Source organism: Neofelis nebulosa, chromosome X (genome assembly GCF_028018385.1).
Source record: "Neofelis nebulosa isolate mNeoNeb1 chromosome X, mNeoNeb1.pri, whole genome shotgun sequence".
Lineage (NCBI taxonomy): Eukaryota > Metazoa > Chordata > Mammalia > Carnivora > Felidae > Neofelis > Neofelis nebulosa.
In genome coordinates, this window is record NC_080800.1 from 14,607,431 (window position 1) to 14,625,193 (window position 17,763).

A 17,763-nucleotide genomic window follows, 5' to 3' on the forward strand; every position below is an offset into this window, starting at 1 on the left:
AGAAATCAGGGGAGGGGAAGAAAAAAAAAAAGAGGTTAGAGAGGGAGGGAGCCATAGCATAATAGACTCTTAAGAACTGAGAACTAAGCATTGATGGGGGGTGGGAGAGAGGGGAAGTTGGGTGATGGGTATTGAGGAGGGCACCTTTTGGGATGAGCACTGGGTGTTGTATGGAAACCAATTTGACAATAAATTTCAATTAAAAAAAGTTAAAAATAGAATTACCATATGATCCAGTAATTTCACTATTTGCCAAAAAAATACAAAAAGACTAATTTGAAAAGAATATGCACATGTTCATTACAGCATTATTTACAATAGCCAAATTATGGAAGCAACCCAAGTGTCCATCAGATGAAAGGATAAGAAGACATGGGGTGTGTGTGTGTGTGTGTGGGTATGCATGCATGCAATGGAATATGCATGATATATATATATATACACACATATATACACACATATACATATATATACACACACATTTTATATATATACATATATATATATATATATGCGCACAATGGAATAGTACTATAAACCATAAAGATGAAATATTGCCATTTACAACAACACGGATGGATCTAGAGTATAATGCTAAGTGAAATAAGTCGATCAGAGAAAGACAAATATAGAAATTCACTTATATATGGAATTTAAAAAATGAACGAAGAAAAAAGAGACAAATAAAAATCACTCTGAAATACAGAGAACAACCTGGCAGTAATCAGAGGGAAAATGGGTGGGGGAATGGATGAAACAGGTGAAGGGATTAAGAGTACATGTATCATGATGAGCACTGGGTAATGTATAGAATTTTCTAATCACAAGCAGGGGAAGATGGCAGTGACTGTTCCACAGCAGCACTGGACCATAGAGTAGCTGTGCAATGGGCAGCTACCCAAGAAGGACATTATCAAGTTTCTACAGGACCACAGTTCAGATTTCTTTCTTTCAGAACATAAGTTATTAGTAAACATTAAAAATGTGGCCAAAACAGCTAACAGGGACCATTTGGTTTCAGCCTATAATCATCTTTTTGAATGAGCTTCAAGGGTACTGAAAGTATAAATATCTGAGCAGGTGAAAAATGTGAAGTTTAATGAAGACAAACCCAAAGAAACCAAGCCTGAAGAGACTCTGAATGAGGGTCCACCAAAATAAATTCTGTTCTTAAAAATGGAGATAAAACAGGGGCGCCTGGGTGGCGCAGTCGGTTAAGCGTCCGACTTCAGCCAGGTCACGATCTCGCGGTCCGTGAGTTCGAGCCCCGCGTCGGGCTCTGGGCTGATGGCTCGGAGCCTGGAGCCTGTTTCCGATTCTGTGTCTCCCTCTCTCTCTGCCCCTCCCCCGTTCATGCTATGTCTCTCTCTGTCCCAAAAATAAATAAAAAACATTGAAAAAAAAAATTTTTTTTTAAATAAAAAAATTTAAAAAAAAAAAAGGAGATAAAACCAACTTTCCCCAAAAGAGACAGGTTGTTCACTTAGTATACAGGAACACTATAGGATAGGGCTGTTTATGATATTAATATTCAAACAAGTTCAAAGAAGAAGAAAAATGCCAAGCCTTTAAGTTTTAAGGTTGGAACAGGCAAAGTTATCAGAGGATGGGATGAAGTTCTCTTGACCATGAGTAAAGGAGAAAAGGCTCGACTAGAGATTGAGCCAGAATGGGCTTATGGAAAGAAAGGACAGCCTGATGCCAAAATTCCACCAAATGCAAAACTCATTCTTAAAGTGGAATTACTGGATATTCGTTGAAATAACAATGCTTCAGGTATAAAGACATCAGCAACAATAAAACATGGCCCTGAAGAAACTTATATAACTAATCTGAGCTGGTTACTATTGTAAGGGAAGAGTCAACTGGAAAATTCAAGAAGTCAAATATTGTTTACTCTATCCCCAACTTTTAAGATATGCAATCCATCATAATTCCCTAAAGTGTGAAATATTTTACTACAGCTGCATAAAATATTGGTTATGGGGAACTGATTTTCCTTTTACCTCAGGTTGTAAACTAAAAGGTTCAATAAAAATGTATCAAGTGTCAAAAAAAAAAAGAATTGTTAAATCACTATATTGTATACCTGAAACTAATAGAACACTGTATGTTAATTATACTGGATTTAAAGTTTAAAAGAAAAAAGTAATATTCTTTTCTTCTATTTTGCTAAAAATTTTTACCATGAAAGAATGTTTAATACTGTCAAATGATCTTTCTTCATCTGTTCAATAATTGCATGATCCCCCCCTTATTCTGTTAATGTGATGAATTAAACTGCTTGATTTTTAAACTTTAACCCAACTTTGCATTCCTGGGTGAAGGCCTACTTGATCATGATGTGTCATGCTCTTTGAACATTCTTGTACAGGTCTTTTGGTGCACTGTGCACACATTTCTTTTAGCTACATATATAGGAGCAGAAATACTGAGTCATAAAGTATGGACATTGATTTTAAGGAAAGAGTATGGCTTTAGGGGTATTGAATCAAGGCTTAAGGAAGACTTCTGGGGGTATATGTTCAACAGGCAATTAAAAATGTGGGGCTGGAGTTTGGGTAGAAGCCAGAGGTGTGGATTTGGGAGTCATCAACAAAAAGCTTACATGTGAAGCCACTGGGATGGAATGCTCTGTGTGGGGGAGGATCAGGGAAGAGAGAAGAGGACTCCAGATTAACACTTGAGAAACACCTGTAGCTAAGAGGCAGGAGGACAAAGAACCAGGAGAGAGAGGCACGACTTCATATGGGTGGGACAAAAACTAAGAGTATCAACTTTTCAACATTATGGATAAAACAAGGAAAAGGACTCCTTAGTTTTGGTGACCACGGACCTTCATACTATTTTCTCCCTTGCTATAGCTACTGCTATGTTTTTCTGTTTAATTTTCATCTTTATAAAGTTCTTCGGTTACTTTTGGAGTCATGCCAATTTGCAAGGCTGTTATCACCCTGGCAGCTGCTAAGAACATTCTATTCCACCCCACAGAAATACTCAGGACAGAGTACTTAATGAGGACTTACTAATTATAGGCCTATCCGTCAAAATTATGACCCCCAAAATAGCAGAATTTCAAAAGTCAGCTGAAGGTGTATGTGGCACAGGACAAAGCAGCCACACAAATGGATAAAGAGAAAAAAAGGTTCTCTTTAAAAACTATTAACTTCATAGAATTGGGTAGCTGAAGTCTCATAACTTGATATACTGAACTTCCCTTCATGCTACCTCTTGCAACTTTCTGTCATACTATGTAAGGCTCCTTTTCAAAGGCAACTGGAGGAAAATCACAAGAAAAGACAAAGGGGAAGAAGAGGGCAGGTCAGCTGAGTTCTGTGGATAAAAACATTAGAGAAAGTTTGGGAAGATTTCACTAGCTTGCCTCTACATTCTCTTTGAGCAGAAAGTAAAGCAACATATACACTATAGGTCATTAGGTACACAGCAGCATCCTTCAATATGCAGTGAATGTTATTCCACAAAATAAATATCATGCTTTTACTGTATTCCAAGCAAAAGAAAGATAATTAACCCTGCAGTAAATATCTCTCATCAACAACATAAAAGCTATGTTCCATGCCTTTTAAGGCAATGGAAACTAAGAGCATAAAATAAATGATAAAGAAATAAGATGCATAACTTCCAAACCAGAAGAAGAAAAAAAAACTTAAATAAACAGGAACAAGAAAGCAAAAATTAAACCCAAATATATCAGTAATCTATGTCTTTAACCACTATCTTTAATAGATAAGTAAGTCTGTTTATATTGAGTGGGTGAAAACAAAAGCCAGAGATAGGCTTTTTACAAAAGGCACACCTAAAACACAGTGGACATACTAAAGCTAAAATAAAAGGAACAGGAAAAAATATACCAAATAACAAAAAATCTATCTAGCAAGATTAATATAAGCAAAGAAAAATTTAAAGTGGAAAGACTTAGTAGTAATAAAGCAGGACCTTACTTGATGATAACAAGAACAATCTACCAAGTAGCTTTAACAATTTTGAACCTCTATGCATGAATAACATAGTTTCAAAATATATAAAGCAACATTTTTATAAGATATTCACCATTATTGAAGATTTTAGTTAACTTCTTTCAAAAAGTTACCAATCAGGTGGGCCAAAAATATACATATTAAAAATAGCAATGGGGGGGGGGGGAGGTGCCTGGGTGGCTCAGTTGGTTAAGCGTCAGACTTGGGCTCAGGTCACGATCCCATGGTTCATGGGCTCGAGCCCCACGTCAGGCTCTGTGCTGACAGCTCAGAGCCTGGAGCCTGTTTTCGATTCTGTGTCTCCCTCTCTCTCTGCCCCTCCCATGCTTGCGCGCTCTCTCTCTCTCTCTCTCTCTCTCTCTCAAAAATAAATAAACATTATTATATATATTTTTTAAAGCAATGTGTGCCTGGGTGGCTCAGTCAGTTGAGCATCTGACTCTTGATTTCAGCTCAGGTCATGATCCCAGAGTTGTGGGATCAACCCCTAAGTCAGGCTCTGCACTAAGCATGGAGCTTGCTTAAGATTCTCTCTCTATCCCTCTGCCCCTCCCCTGCTCACACATGCATGTGCAGGCATTGTCTCTCTCTTAGAACAACAACAAAAAAAAAACAATAGCAAAAACTTAATCATGTCAGATTCCAAGAAGGCTTTCTGATTAATCAGAAAATATGACATAAACTAAGTCACTGGAAACTGGAAAATACAACATAAACTAAGTCACATTTTGGGGTTCAGAAGCAAAACCACTTTAAAACTCAATAAAATGGGAAATGACTGCAATAGTTTTATTTTACAGTTTACTGCTTTTCTTTGACTCATTTTCCTATCCAGTTGCAAACTGTCAAATCATTTCAACTGCCATCTTGTATTTCTGTTATACGTTCAGATATTAATTGACTTGTTTCTCATAAGCTTGCAAGGTGAAAAAAGTATTGTTCTTATTTATTAAACTCAAGTAAATGAAACCCGCCTTCCACTCATTACCAGAAAAAAACAATTCTTTGGTGGTAGAGGTACCAGAGCTTGTTGAAAATTATCTGAATGGTATTCTGGATATCCAATAGCATCTTTGTAGCACCCACTCATACCCCTAACCCACCAGCATTTTAAAGCCTATTTTGCCACCAGGGTAGCAAGTTGAAAGTGCTGGGAAATTAACCTAACAGTCTTCAACCCAGAACTCAGTGGATTTGCTATATAAATGCTTCAGCTTTCTCACCCTCAGGTGGCAGAACTTTGAGGCACATTTTCTACACCCTTCCCAGTGATGCCCAGCAGGCTTAAGGTCAAATAGCACACTATAATGGCTCCTTCCCTTGCCCTTCTCATTTCTCTCCAGTGTTTCCTTCCCTTTCCAATTGAATCATTTGCACTTGAATCCTTGTCTCAGGTCGACTTCTACAGGAAACCAAACTAAGAAAATCTCACTGTGGAAAAAAAAAAAATGCATGCTTTACACAATTTCTGCTTGTTGCTTAATGTCAGAGATAATGGAGTCATTAACATTTGTTTCTGATCTCCTAAAACACAGAGATTCCACAATAAAATGTAGTGAGCACCCCAGTGTGCATAGCAGGGAACTAATGGCCTTATTTACAACAGAGCACCACAAAGTAAGTGCCATACTGGGCGACTGCAGAGGGAGAAAGAAGAGAATATTAAGGAATTTAGTAAGGACTTGGGTCTAGGGAGAGTTTAACAATTCTTCATGCTATGGGTATCACAAATGATTCGCGTGTGTGCTCTAAAAAGCTGCACAGGTCAATGCTCCAAGGGCTCCTTGAGATTGCAATGGGGGTTCACCTGGCGCCGATTCCAAATGGTAATTGCTACACTCAACATCACTGCCACTTTCAGTGGACTTTCCCTAGGGACCTTTCCTGAAAGTAGAGACCTTTTCTGGGCAAACCTGCTCACTCTCTGTAAGATCAGAGAGAAGCCTGGCTCCAGACAGCTCAACTCTCATACCACTTCTGGAGTAAATTATTAAGGAACGTTTCTTCTGCCCTTTATGCTTTACAAGAAGATTTGCAACCATTCATTGCTCATTCCTTACAATAGTCCTGAGGAAATGCAGGGGAAAGCTGGGAGACTGGATGAGTTACTTGGTTCAAATACTTTCCAACATCCTTACACCCTTCCTTGGACAGAACAAAGTCTCTAAAGATCATGCCAAATCTTCCTTTGAAGTGACATGTAGGACAGCAAAAAATAGTTCAAAAAGATCTTTCATTTTCTGAAAGAATTTAAGATCTTGCTTCACCACTCTGCAGTTTAAATAGCTTTATAGAGATTTGGGCGGTTATATTTACACTCCCCCTCCTTATTTGTATCCATGTTTTAGAAGGCCAAATCCATTCTAAGATAAAGCTTTTTCCCCAGGAAAAGTGACTTTGAGTTCTTTGCAACGTGTGGCTTCTGCTTCTGGGGCTATTGTTTTTCTTCTCCAGTGGGAGAATGTTATCCCCTTGCCTGAATAAACGAAGCACGTATCACAAACCGTGGCAAAGAGGGGAAAAAAGAAAATGAGAAGGAAACAAATGCTTAAAATGACAACCAGAAGAGAACTTCCCTTGTTCATTCTTGTCCTTGTTCCAGGGAGCAACTAGTGCAGGCAGAAAGGGCACAGTGTTCTTGCTCACTTATGATCAGGACGGAGAAGCTCAGCAGTCAGATGCCAGTTATGCTTAGCATCACAAAACTTCCCTTTTTATCTTTTATTGTTTTCAAACTTCATATTCATATTTGGAAGTCAGAACTTGGCTAGAGATAGGAGAGGGATCATAGGCCAATGGTTTTCAAAGGGCAAATTCCTTGTTAAGCAAAATAATCTTATTTGAATCTTCAACATAAAAAGCAGATTTAAAAGTGGCATGTTGTCTAAATTTATTTTGTAAGTTCTAAGTCAGATAAGAAGCACCCAAGGCTTAGCAAAATTTTTTTTTAAGTATATGAAAAGAAGGAAAGAAGAAACCTAAAATCCTACAACTGTATGTAATATGATACTGACACAACGAAAGCTACTACAAGTTCCCTTTTTGGGGGGACAAGGACATTTAATTGAGTGTAGTACACATAAGTTTGAGAAGGTGTTTTACATGAGCACTAATCCAAAGGCCTGAATTACTGAAACAAAACAAACATCTGACAAAGTTGTAACTTCACAAAGTAAGGATACATCTACAAGAATGTGACTGCAATAAACAAATTAAAGAAAAGCTATGTACTGGATACTGTGGCGAGCCACCCAGAACCCCCTTCAAGAACGACACATCCATCTCCCAGATGCTATGAGTGCTGCCTCCCCACTACATCACCCTCCGCCCCTCCACATTCTCCTACCTCCCCATTCCCAGGGTAGCTCACATCCAATGACTGGTGGGTGAAGAGGCATGAAGCCCTGGCCCCCTTGCCTCAAGGACAACCAGGAAGCGCCATCCCAGCTGCAGAGCTCCGGTGATTTGGGCTGAGGTCTTGGTTAGTACTGCATCACAGCTCAGCTCCTCCTCCTGCTGAATCCCGCTGCCTTCCCCGACAGAGCACCCACCATTAACTTGTGCATGTAAACATCTGCCTTCAGGTCTCAGACACGTGAAAGTACAAGCAATACCCATGGAGCCTACATGTGGATCCAATAAGCACTCTCATTTGGCCATATTTAACTCAGTCGCTCCACATAGTTATATTTATATACAGTATTTAAAACATGTATATACATATTTCCCCGAATTTTTATTTTGAAAATTGTCAAGCCAACATAAAGAATATCATAAATGCTCATATACTCCCACTGAGATTCAAGAACTCTTAGCATTTTAGCATACCTTGTCCTTCCACATCTACATTTTCTTTTGCTGTACCACTTGAAAGGATGATTAAAAACCTCATACCACTTGTCTTCTAAACACTTCTGCATGCATCTCCCAAGAATAAGCACAATATATACCACCACCACATCATCACACATAAGAAAACTAACAATTCCATTAATTACAGGCTTAAAATATTTTAAATGTTGTTATCAATGATACTCTAATCAAACATTTGTGAAATCCATGGGGTTTCTCAGAATGAAGTTTGAAAAATACTTTTCTAGAGTAATACCTAGAAACAACAGGCCCATCTGAGGGGGGAAAAAAAAAAAAAAAAGATCAGTCTTCAATTTCATCCATGACCTGGTTAGTATACAAAGAGTAACTAACAAAGCTTGATCCCCTCCATCCCCAACAGACCCAAATAGTATTCTATACCCTTGTGTATCAGACCCATCACACATTAGAATACCGACCCGCATACACAGATACACGCTAAGGTCTAAGAATTGGTTAATATCCTTTAATTAAAGTGACAAACTGGTAAGTGTGCTTATGTGAACACTTCTGTTCTCAAACCCAGTCGGTAAATTTGGTAATGGCTTTTCTTATTAGGCTGGTATTCTTAGGCAGATCAAAAGGGTGTTTAAACAATAATTACTCTTGGAACTCAGTAAGTTTACGTACAGATACTGCATGGCCAGGCATCACAAAAACATATCAATGTGTTAGGTCTTCCTTAAATAAACATCATCCATCACTTAAGTAAACCAACAATTAGGTTGAAAACACAAGTGCTAATACAGAAAAGTGCCATCCACTAAAATGTACATTTTATTTCAGGAACATCTCTTGAGAAAGTGCCTTACTTGGAAACTCACTTAAGTGGTGCCATTAAAAACTTGAAGTGTCAACAGTCTTGGGAAATGGAATATATTAACAGTGCAACTGTACAAGCACCTCCTCAGACTGGGCTTTAATAGTCCTGTTCAAGTCAGGTGTTTCAGTTAAGCAGAGCCCTTATCTGGCCATTTAGGGATAAGGAAAATATATTGGACCATAAGTATGCATAAGTATCCATAAGTATGCATATATATGCTTCTCTTATTCTCTCCCCCTCTCTTTCTCTTCCCTTCCCACACCTCCACACCACTCTTCCTGTGTTTGAAAAGGGAAAATAAAAGAAACCTACCATCACCTACATCTTGAAGGCTGGCAGCTGCCATTTCCTTTAAACAGACATCTGAAATAGCTTCTGTTTAAAACAACAAGGATTTCAAGGATTAAAAAGCAAGTATTTCAAGGGTCAGATGATGGGTGGAATGTAAAATGTTCATTCCACTAAATACAATCCCACTATGATCCAGTCCCTCCCTTAGTCCCTCCTAAGCCTGATGTGGATGCCAAAGGCCACCCCTGAAGGAGTCACTTGGGGCTCTGCTTAAAGGGAAGGTGGTGTCCCCCTTGTAGCCTAAGGTAAAGTCATTCCCATTCCTGCTGTCCCCCAAATCTCTCTAAATTACAGAGCAAGGGAGAACCAGTAAACCTACACTTGTCAATGCAGTGAGCTAAGCAGAGCAGAGAGCTGAACTTACTAGAGCCTGTGGCTTTCAAATATTTTTGAATTGTGATCCAAATAAGAAAAGCATTTTACATGGCAGTCCAGTCCCTATATACAGTAGAAATACAAAACTAAGATGAACGTTTTCCAAAATAATATTGTCCTGTGATATTTTCTATTTCATTTCTTAGAAATACTAGTCCCAGGGGTCCCTGGGTGGCTCAGTCGAATAAGCGTCCAACTTCGGCTCAGGTCATGATCTCACGGTTTGTGAGTTGGAGCCCCACATCCGGCTCTGTGCTGACAGCTTGGAGCTGGGAGCCCGCTTCAGATTCTGTGTCTCCCTCTCTCTCTGCCCCTCTCCGACTCCCTCCCTCCCTCCCTCTCTCTCTCTCTGTCTCTCTAAAATAAGTAAAAACATTTTAAAAATTTTTTCTTAAAGAAATGCTAGTCTCAACTCATTAAACTGATTTTATCACTCACTGACAGGAAATGGCCTGCAGTGTGAAATACATAATGCTAGAAGGCATTGAAATACCAAAACTGTATTTTTGTCCTAGACTGGATTCATAGATCTTTGGCTATGGCTTTATAGAGAGCTGCTAAAAATCCCACTGTTTAACCAAAGGAAACTTTTCTCGTAAGACATCCAGGTGAGGTCTCAGGACCAGCACGGCCCAACTGTGTAACTATCCATTTCAGCAACGCTTCTTCTAGAGCACATATTCCAGTTTCTGCTAATATTAATTAAAATTGGCCTATTTTTTTAAGTTTATTTATTAATTTTGAGAGAGAGAGAGAGAGAGAGAGAACGAACAAGTGGGGAGGGGCAGAGACGGAGAGAGAGAATCCCAAGCAGGCACCGTGCTGTCAGTGCAAAGCCTGATATGGGGCTCAAACTCACAAACCACAAGATTATGGCCAGAGCTGAAATCAAGAGTTGGATGCTTAACTGACTAAGCCATCCAGGCGCCCCCAACTTGGCCTATTTTTAATTATGCATACATTCGCATTGTCAATGATTCAAACAAGAATGCCTGTCCACACCTATTCCTATTCACTGCCCAGGATAGCCACAATAAAACCAGACAAGTATCTTCCATCTCTTGTGATACGTTCACATATTACACATAACCACACCCATGGTTTTTAATAACGTAAATGGAATTGTATTACATTTACTGTTCTGTGACTCACTATTCAAACTGAAGAGACGAGCCTTTTTTGAGTCAGGACATGATTGTCACATCAGTCTATCTAGACTGGCTCCATCCTTTTTTTTTTTTTTAATAGTACTTTGTTGAGGTATAATTTATATACAGTAAACGCACATAACTTAAGTACAGCTTGAGGACTTTTTACATACATATATCCCCGTGTGATCTACATCCAGATCAATACATAGAACATTTCCATTATCCCAGAAAGTCTCCCTCATGGCCCTTCCAGTCAATGCCACCCCCAGAGAAGTATTCACTACTCTGACTTCCAACACTATACATTAGTTTTCCCTGTTAAATCTCACATTCATGGAGTCACAGAGTAGCTATTCCTCTGTGTCTGGATTCTTTCATGCAACCTAGTATTTTTTTTCCTTTTTTTTAATGTTCGTTTATTTTTGAGGGGGAGGAGGGGCAGAAAGAGGTGGACAGAGGATTCTAAGTGGGTTCCGTGCTAACAGCAGAGAGCCCAACACGGGGCTTGAACCCATGAACCGCAAAGTCATGACCTGAGCCGAAGTCTGATGCTTAACCTACTGAGCTAGACAGGTGCCCCTCATGCAACCTAATATTTTTGAGATTCATTTCTGTTTTTCCATGTATTGGTAGTTTTGCAGGGGATTTTGTTTCTGTTTTTATTGCTAAGTGGTATTCCCATCACAGTGTGGGTTGTTTTCAGTTGGGGGGGGGGGTGCTCTTGTGAATGAAGCTATGAACATTCTTTTAGAAATCTTTCTGTGGACATGTGCACTCATTTCTCTTGAGAATATACTTATAATTGCTGGGTGATAGGTGGTGTATAACTCTACTAGAGACTACAAACATTTTGCCCCAGTGACTATGCCATTTTACATTCCCACCAGCAGCGTATAACCTTCCAGTTGTCCAATCCTCATCACCACTTTGTATTGTCTTTACATTAGCCATTCTGGTGGATGTATGCTGGTATCTTGCAACAATTTTAATTAGCATTTTTCTGGTGACCAATGACGTTGAGCACTTTTTCATGTGCTTACTGGCCATTCCAATATGTTCTTTTATGAAATACCCATTCAAGAATTTTGCCCATTTTTTTAATTGGGTTGTTCATTGTTTTGTTATTGGTTTATAGAATTCCTTAATATATAATGGAGACAAGTCCTCTATGAGACATAAGTATTGTGAATATTTTCAATCTCTGGGGGGCACCTGGGTGGCTCAGTTGGTTAAGCATCCAACTTTGGCTCAGGTCATGATCTCACAGTTTGTGGGTTCAGGCCCCACGTTGGGCTCTGTGCTGACAGCTCAAAGCCTGAGGCCTGCTTCAGATTCTGTCTCTCTCTCTCTCTCTCTCTCTCTCTCTCTCCCCCTCTGCCCCTCCCCAATTCATGCTCTGTCTCTCTCTAAAATAGATAAAAAACATTAAAAAAATTGTTTTAATGTATTTTAAATCTCTGGTTTCCCTTTCACCTTAGCATCTGCCACATTTTCAATGGATGTTTCTTTTCCCAGTGTAGTAGCAGTTTATTAATATTACCAGTTCCCTATTAAGGGATATTTATACTCATGGGTAAAAATTTGTGCTTCAGTGGAAAAATGTTCATTGTTTGAAGCACATCATTCTTGGTTATCTGGTTCTGATTTTCCATTCTGTAAGTTGTATATAACTGATAGCAATGGAAAATAATTCTTATCTATAGACATGCAAATAAATTGGTGGAGATTCAATTAATTCCTTCTCCAACTGTGGGAGGAGCCAGTTTTGCCTCCATTTGCACTTTCATTTCAATATTACTAATCTAATAAAAATATGTTGTTTGGTTATCCTTTGAAATGGTTGTGACATCTTATTGGTTCCCTAACAAGTTAAATAAAATCTCTAACATATGTTCATTTTATATCTGAGAGCCATAATTTTACTTTTAAAAAATATTCTTTAACACATTTCTAATTTTTTATCCTATTACAGAGAATGCTGCAACACTTATCGCACTAATTTCTTTGCGTAGAAGTCTCTCTCAAAACGAACATGTCCTCATGCTCTCTCACACTCCAAACTGAACCAACTGTGAGGAATGGATTTAACAAGTTCAGCTCCATGAAAGCATACAGGATGAATGCAGACAGAACCTCTATTTTTACAGGGGAAAAGGTCAAATTAGGCTCAAGCCAAAGAGATCAAACTAATAGTGGAATTTCAGGTGTGGTAAGGCAGGGTGAATGAGGAACGCCCCTGCTTACTGCACACCTGCTACTCCCAGACCGTTGAGTTAGGCAAAGATAGGAAGGTCAGGCTAGAGGCGGAGCTTCCGTAAATCTCACATCTGCCCTCATTGTGGTGCAAAACAGCTTCTCCTTTTCTTCAGCCCACAAATTTCATGAAAGTTCCTCTCATCAACAAACTCTGAACTGGAACCATACTGACACAGGGGTTATGGGAAATGTGGCTCTCAGCTTCTCTTCCGCAAAGCAGAAATTCTAAAAGTGGGAGGTGGTGATGCTTAGGTGAAACCTGGCACACAGCTGGAGCTCATTAAGTGGTGACCATCATCACCACCATCCACGAAGCAGCAGGGACACAAGCACTTAACCTCACAGCAGTTGGAGTATGTACTATTTTTCTCCTAGGTTATCTGTCCGTTGTTCAGTATCCCCCTTCTCCTACTTCACTGTGCAGGGACCAAACAAGGACTCGGGAATCACAATCCTAAAAGGCAAATGCTGGGGTGCCAGTCAGTTAAGTGTCTGACTCCTGATTTCGGTTCAGGTCATGATCTCACGGTTCATGGGACTGAGCTCTGGGTTAGACTTTGTGCTGAGTGTGGAGCCTGCTTGGGATTCTCTGTCTCCCTCTCTCTCTCTCTGCCCCTCCCCAACTCGTGCTTGCTCTCTTTCTCAAAATAAATAAATAAACATTTTTAAAAGGCAAATGCCAAATAAGTCAGTAGTTTGGGAAAATATACTAAAGGATTTATAGGTTTGTGTTAACAACCCTAGCATGAAAGTGAGACTTGGGGTCCAGTCCTGGCTTTGGTGCTAGCAACTCTAGGACTTTGGACAAACTACCAAACCTTCCGGTAACTTTTTTATTGAAATGTTCAAGAGGCTGTGATACTGTGAGAAGAGCACATCATTCCCAAGAATGCATAACCTCAGTCTCATCAAGAGAACACTAAACAAACCCAAATTGAGGGACATGCTACAAAAAGACTGACAAATACTCTTCAAAATGTTAAGGTCAGGAAGAACAAGGGAAGACTGAGAACTGCCACAGATTGGAGAGTAAGGAGACATGAGAATTAAATGCAATAGAGGATCTTGGATTGAATCCTGTAAGTGAAAAAGAGCTTTAGTGGAAAGCCTGGCAAAATACAAAAAGTCTGGAGTTAATAATATTGAACCAATGTTAATTTGAGTTTTCATAATTGCGCCATGGTTATTAAAGCTGTTAACATTATGAGAAGCTGGGTGAAGGGTGTATAGGAACCCTGTACTATTTTTACAATTCTTCTCTAAGTCCAAAATTATCCCAAAATGTTAAAATATAAAACTGTGTTACTTAAACAGTATCAAAATTGAATTCATCATTTTGCATTGGGCCTTGCAAATTATGTACCCAGTCCTACATGGAAGTCTATGGAGAACTGGATGAAACTCCTTTCCTGGGGTGCCTGGGTGGCTCAATCAGTTAAGTGACCAACTCTTGATTTCAGCTCAGGTCATGATCTCAAGGTTGGCGAGATGGAGCCCCGTGTGGGGCTCTCCACGACAGCACAGAGCCTTGAGATTCTCTCTCTCCATCTCTCTGCCCCTCCCGCCCCCAAATAAACTTAAAAAAAAAAAAAAACAAAAAAAACAAAAAAAAAAAAACCCGGCCTGTGACACAAAATAATGAAGCAGCAGCAAAATGATTCCCACCAGCTTGAAGGAGCAGAGACAGGAGCTTCTCCACCCGAATGGGTCTTGCGGACAAGAATAAGAATGGTTCTGGGCCAATGGCTAAAGACCAGGTGAATCAAGTAGTTATCTCAGCTGATGATGGCTAAGAAAAATGACAAGAACCTGATTCTGAACCCCCTCCTCACTCTTGGCATTGTATAAAACCACTTAAACTTAGAATCAATTCTGGAGAAAAGGATGAAAATACCCACCCACTGGTATTCTCCCAGACCTACCTCTGTTCACCCTCCTGGGCTCTTTACTTGCATTCTCGGCAAACTCAAAAGCCTTGAATGACTAAGGCTAAGTTTCTACCCGCAGCGCGTAGAGGTTCAAAACAGAAATTAAGAGTGAGATCACCAAGACGGCAACACACAGGTCTGTGATTTCACCGTCCCTCACTGGAACAACCATTCCTGAACAAGACCACTGGGAGAATCTTGAAGCACGGGCTAAGGCTGAGGCACCCCCTGCACCACAGAGACCAAGGCAGACCGCCCGAAATGGGTAAGAGAACTACACACGGATCGCAGCGCCCCTAACCCAGACCTGCGAGCACCACACGGACAGGCCTCCCGGAGCCTCAGGTTCCTTCCTTCCCTGGGAAGAGAGCCCGGGCGACAAGCGGAGCCCCAGCACCGTGGGTAGCTTCGCGGGAGCCCCGTTCTGGTCTCGCCCCGCAGGGATTGCAGGAGAATCTGAGGCGGGCTGAGAAACGGCGGGGTGGGGGTGGGGGGGGCGGTCTCAACAACAAGCACGCGGACCGGCGGGCCGAGGCTGTAGCCCCAAGCGGGGGTGCTGCTCACCTGAGGAACTCGACTCGGCAGGGTGCACGTCTGCCGGACCCTGGTCCTCAAACAAGGAGTTGTGCCACCTTGGAGCCGCGACCGCCCAGGCCCCGGCCGGTTACTGAGTCACGGCCGCACCCGCGTCGGGGAGGCCTTCTCCCGCCATACCAGAGGTACTGGCGGGAACAACTTGAAGCCTGCGCCTGCGTACCTGAGCGCAGCCGTGAGTGGGCGGGGCTGCTTGCCCGCGGGGCGGAGCAGCTACCGCAGGTGGCAATAACATTGTTACTTAAATATATGGTAACAGTTTACGTGGCCTTTGGCCAGTAAGGCTTAGATTTTCAGCTGTTTTTCACTTGTCTTTAAAGATCATTTCTGCATCTAGTAGAGGACCATCTCTGCAGCACTCCGGAACAGTGGCAATCTAAACCACGTTCAAGCTCACTACCTCCTTTACCCTAATTTATTATTTTTTTTTTCAACTTTTTTTTTTATTTATTTTTGGGACAGAGAGAGACAGAGCATGAACGGGGGAGGGGCAGAGAGAGAGGGAGACACAGAATCGGAAACAGGCTCCAGGCTCCGAGCCATCAGCCCAGAGCCTGACGCGGGGCTCGAACTCACGGACTGCGAGATCGTGACCTGGCTGAAGTCGGACGCTTAACCGACTGCGCCACCTAGGCGCCCCTAATTTATTATTTTTTAATTTCCCGTCCCAATGTTATTATTTTATTACAAATAAAAATGTGTCATATTTAAATAAATATTAAAGTATAAAATGATATTATGCTTTAGTAACACTTCTTTTTTACCCAAGAAGGGTAAAACACTTCCAAAGTTTTCAATATCCTTATGACTATACCCACAATAGTAAGTCACTGTTGCTGGGTTCAACTATTCCATTTTGCTTATTAAGCAAGAAAGTAAACATTCTAACTGTACCACTTTTATGGAACGGGATGAAAAATATGTTAATTTAAAAAAAAAAACATTGTGGATTGCATTAGTAAAAGAACAACCAAAGCATCAGTATTAAGAATATTTTAAATATTTATTGTATTTATTTGTAAAATAAGACATATGAAAGATAAACTTATTTATCAAACACAAGTCTTATGAACAGCCATTTAAAATCTTTAACATTGAACTAATACAATAATGGAGTGATCCTGTGATACTTTGAAGACAGAAAAGGTTTCACTTAGTTTAAAATAAAATATGCAGCACCTTTATGAAATTTATTTTGCTCAGTGTGACTGCAAAGTTGTGCATAAAAAAATAAAAATAAGTTGTGCGTATATTATGATTCAAACTAAGAAATCATTTTAAACACTTTCTTAAAAGAAATAATGGGAAAAAAAAGGGGGGCGCCTGGGTGGCTCAGTCGGTTAAGCATCCGACTTCAGCTCAGGGCACGATCTCACAGTCCGGGAGTTTGAGCCCCGCATCGGGCTCTGGGCTGATGGCCCAGAGCCTGGAGCCTGCTTCCGATTCTGTGTCTCCCTCTCTCTCTGCCCCTCCCCCGTTCATGCTCTGTCTCTCTCTGTGTCAAAAATAAACGTTAAAAAAAAAAATTTTTAAAAAAAGAAGTAATGGGTATTATAAACTGTGCTAGCCAATACAGCACCCACTATCCACATGTGGCTATTTTAATTTAATTTTTAATCAGCTAAAATGTGGTAAAGTTTTAAAATTTAGTTCCTGTCTAATTAGCCACATCTCAAGTGTTTAAGAGCTACACGTGGCTAGTGACATTACCATTATGTTGGTAATAGTATTACACAGGACTGGTCTAGTAACTTATATCAGCAGCCACCCTAATAAAGTTAACCATGTAAATCTTGAAAAATTTTGGTAAATATAAAGTTTTTGTTCTTGTAATTTTGCTTCTAATCCAGGGGATATTTCAGATAACACAAAATAAAAATCAAATTTGAAATCTGCATATAAAATTTGAAATTTAATCTTGTCTAAGATATAATTTTATTACTTTTCCATATTAGCTATATTACCAGTAGTTCGTAAAATTATTTGTGAAACTGAATGGTGAGGCCAAAGATTATTTTAGGTGAATTAATCTGAATAACTCTGTCCAAACTCTTTGGCCCTCTATGGAAGATTTTTTTTTACTTGAATTATTTACTTTTATATATCTGGGGGCTCCAGTATTTGGCGCATAGACATTTATAATTGTTAGCTCTTCCTGATGGATAGACCCTGTAATTATTATATAATGCCCTTCTTCATCTCTTGTTACAGCCTTTAATTTAAAGTCTAGTTTGTCTGATATAAGTATGGCTACTCCAGCTTTCTTTTGGCTTCCAGTAGCATGATAAATAGTTCTCCATCCCCTCACTCTCAATCTAAAGGTGTCCTCAGATCTCAAATGAGTCTCTTGTAGACAGCAAATAGATGGGTCTTGTTTTTTTATCCATTCTGATACCCTATGTCTTTTGGTTGGT

At 40.0% G+C, this 17,763-nt stretch overlaps 1 pseudogene; it reads left to right on the forward strand.

Annotated features, from left to right (window-relative positions):
• Positions 1–837: 837 nt before the first annotated feature.
• Positions 838–1,812, forward strand: LOC131502397 (peptidyl-prolyl cis-trans isomerase FKBP3-like; annotated as a pseudogene).
• Positions 1,813–17,763: the final 15,951 nt, after the last annotated feature.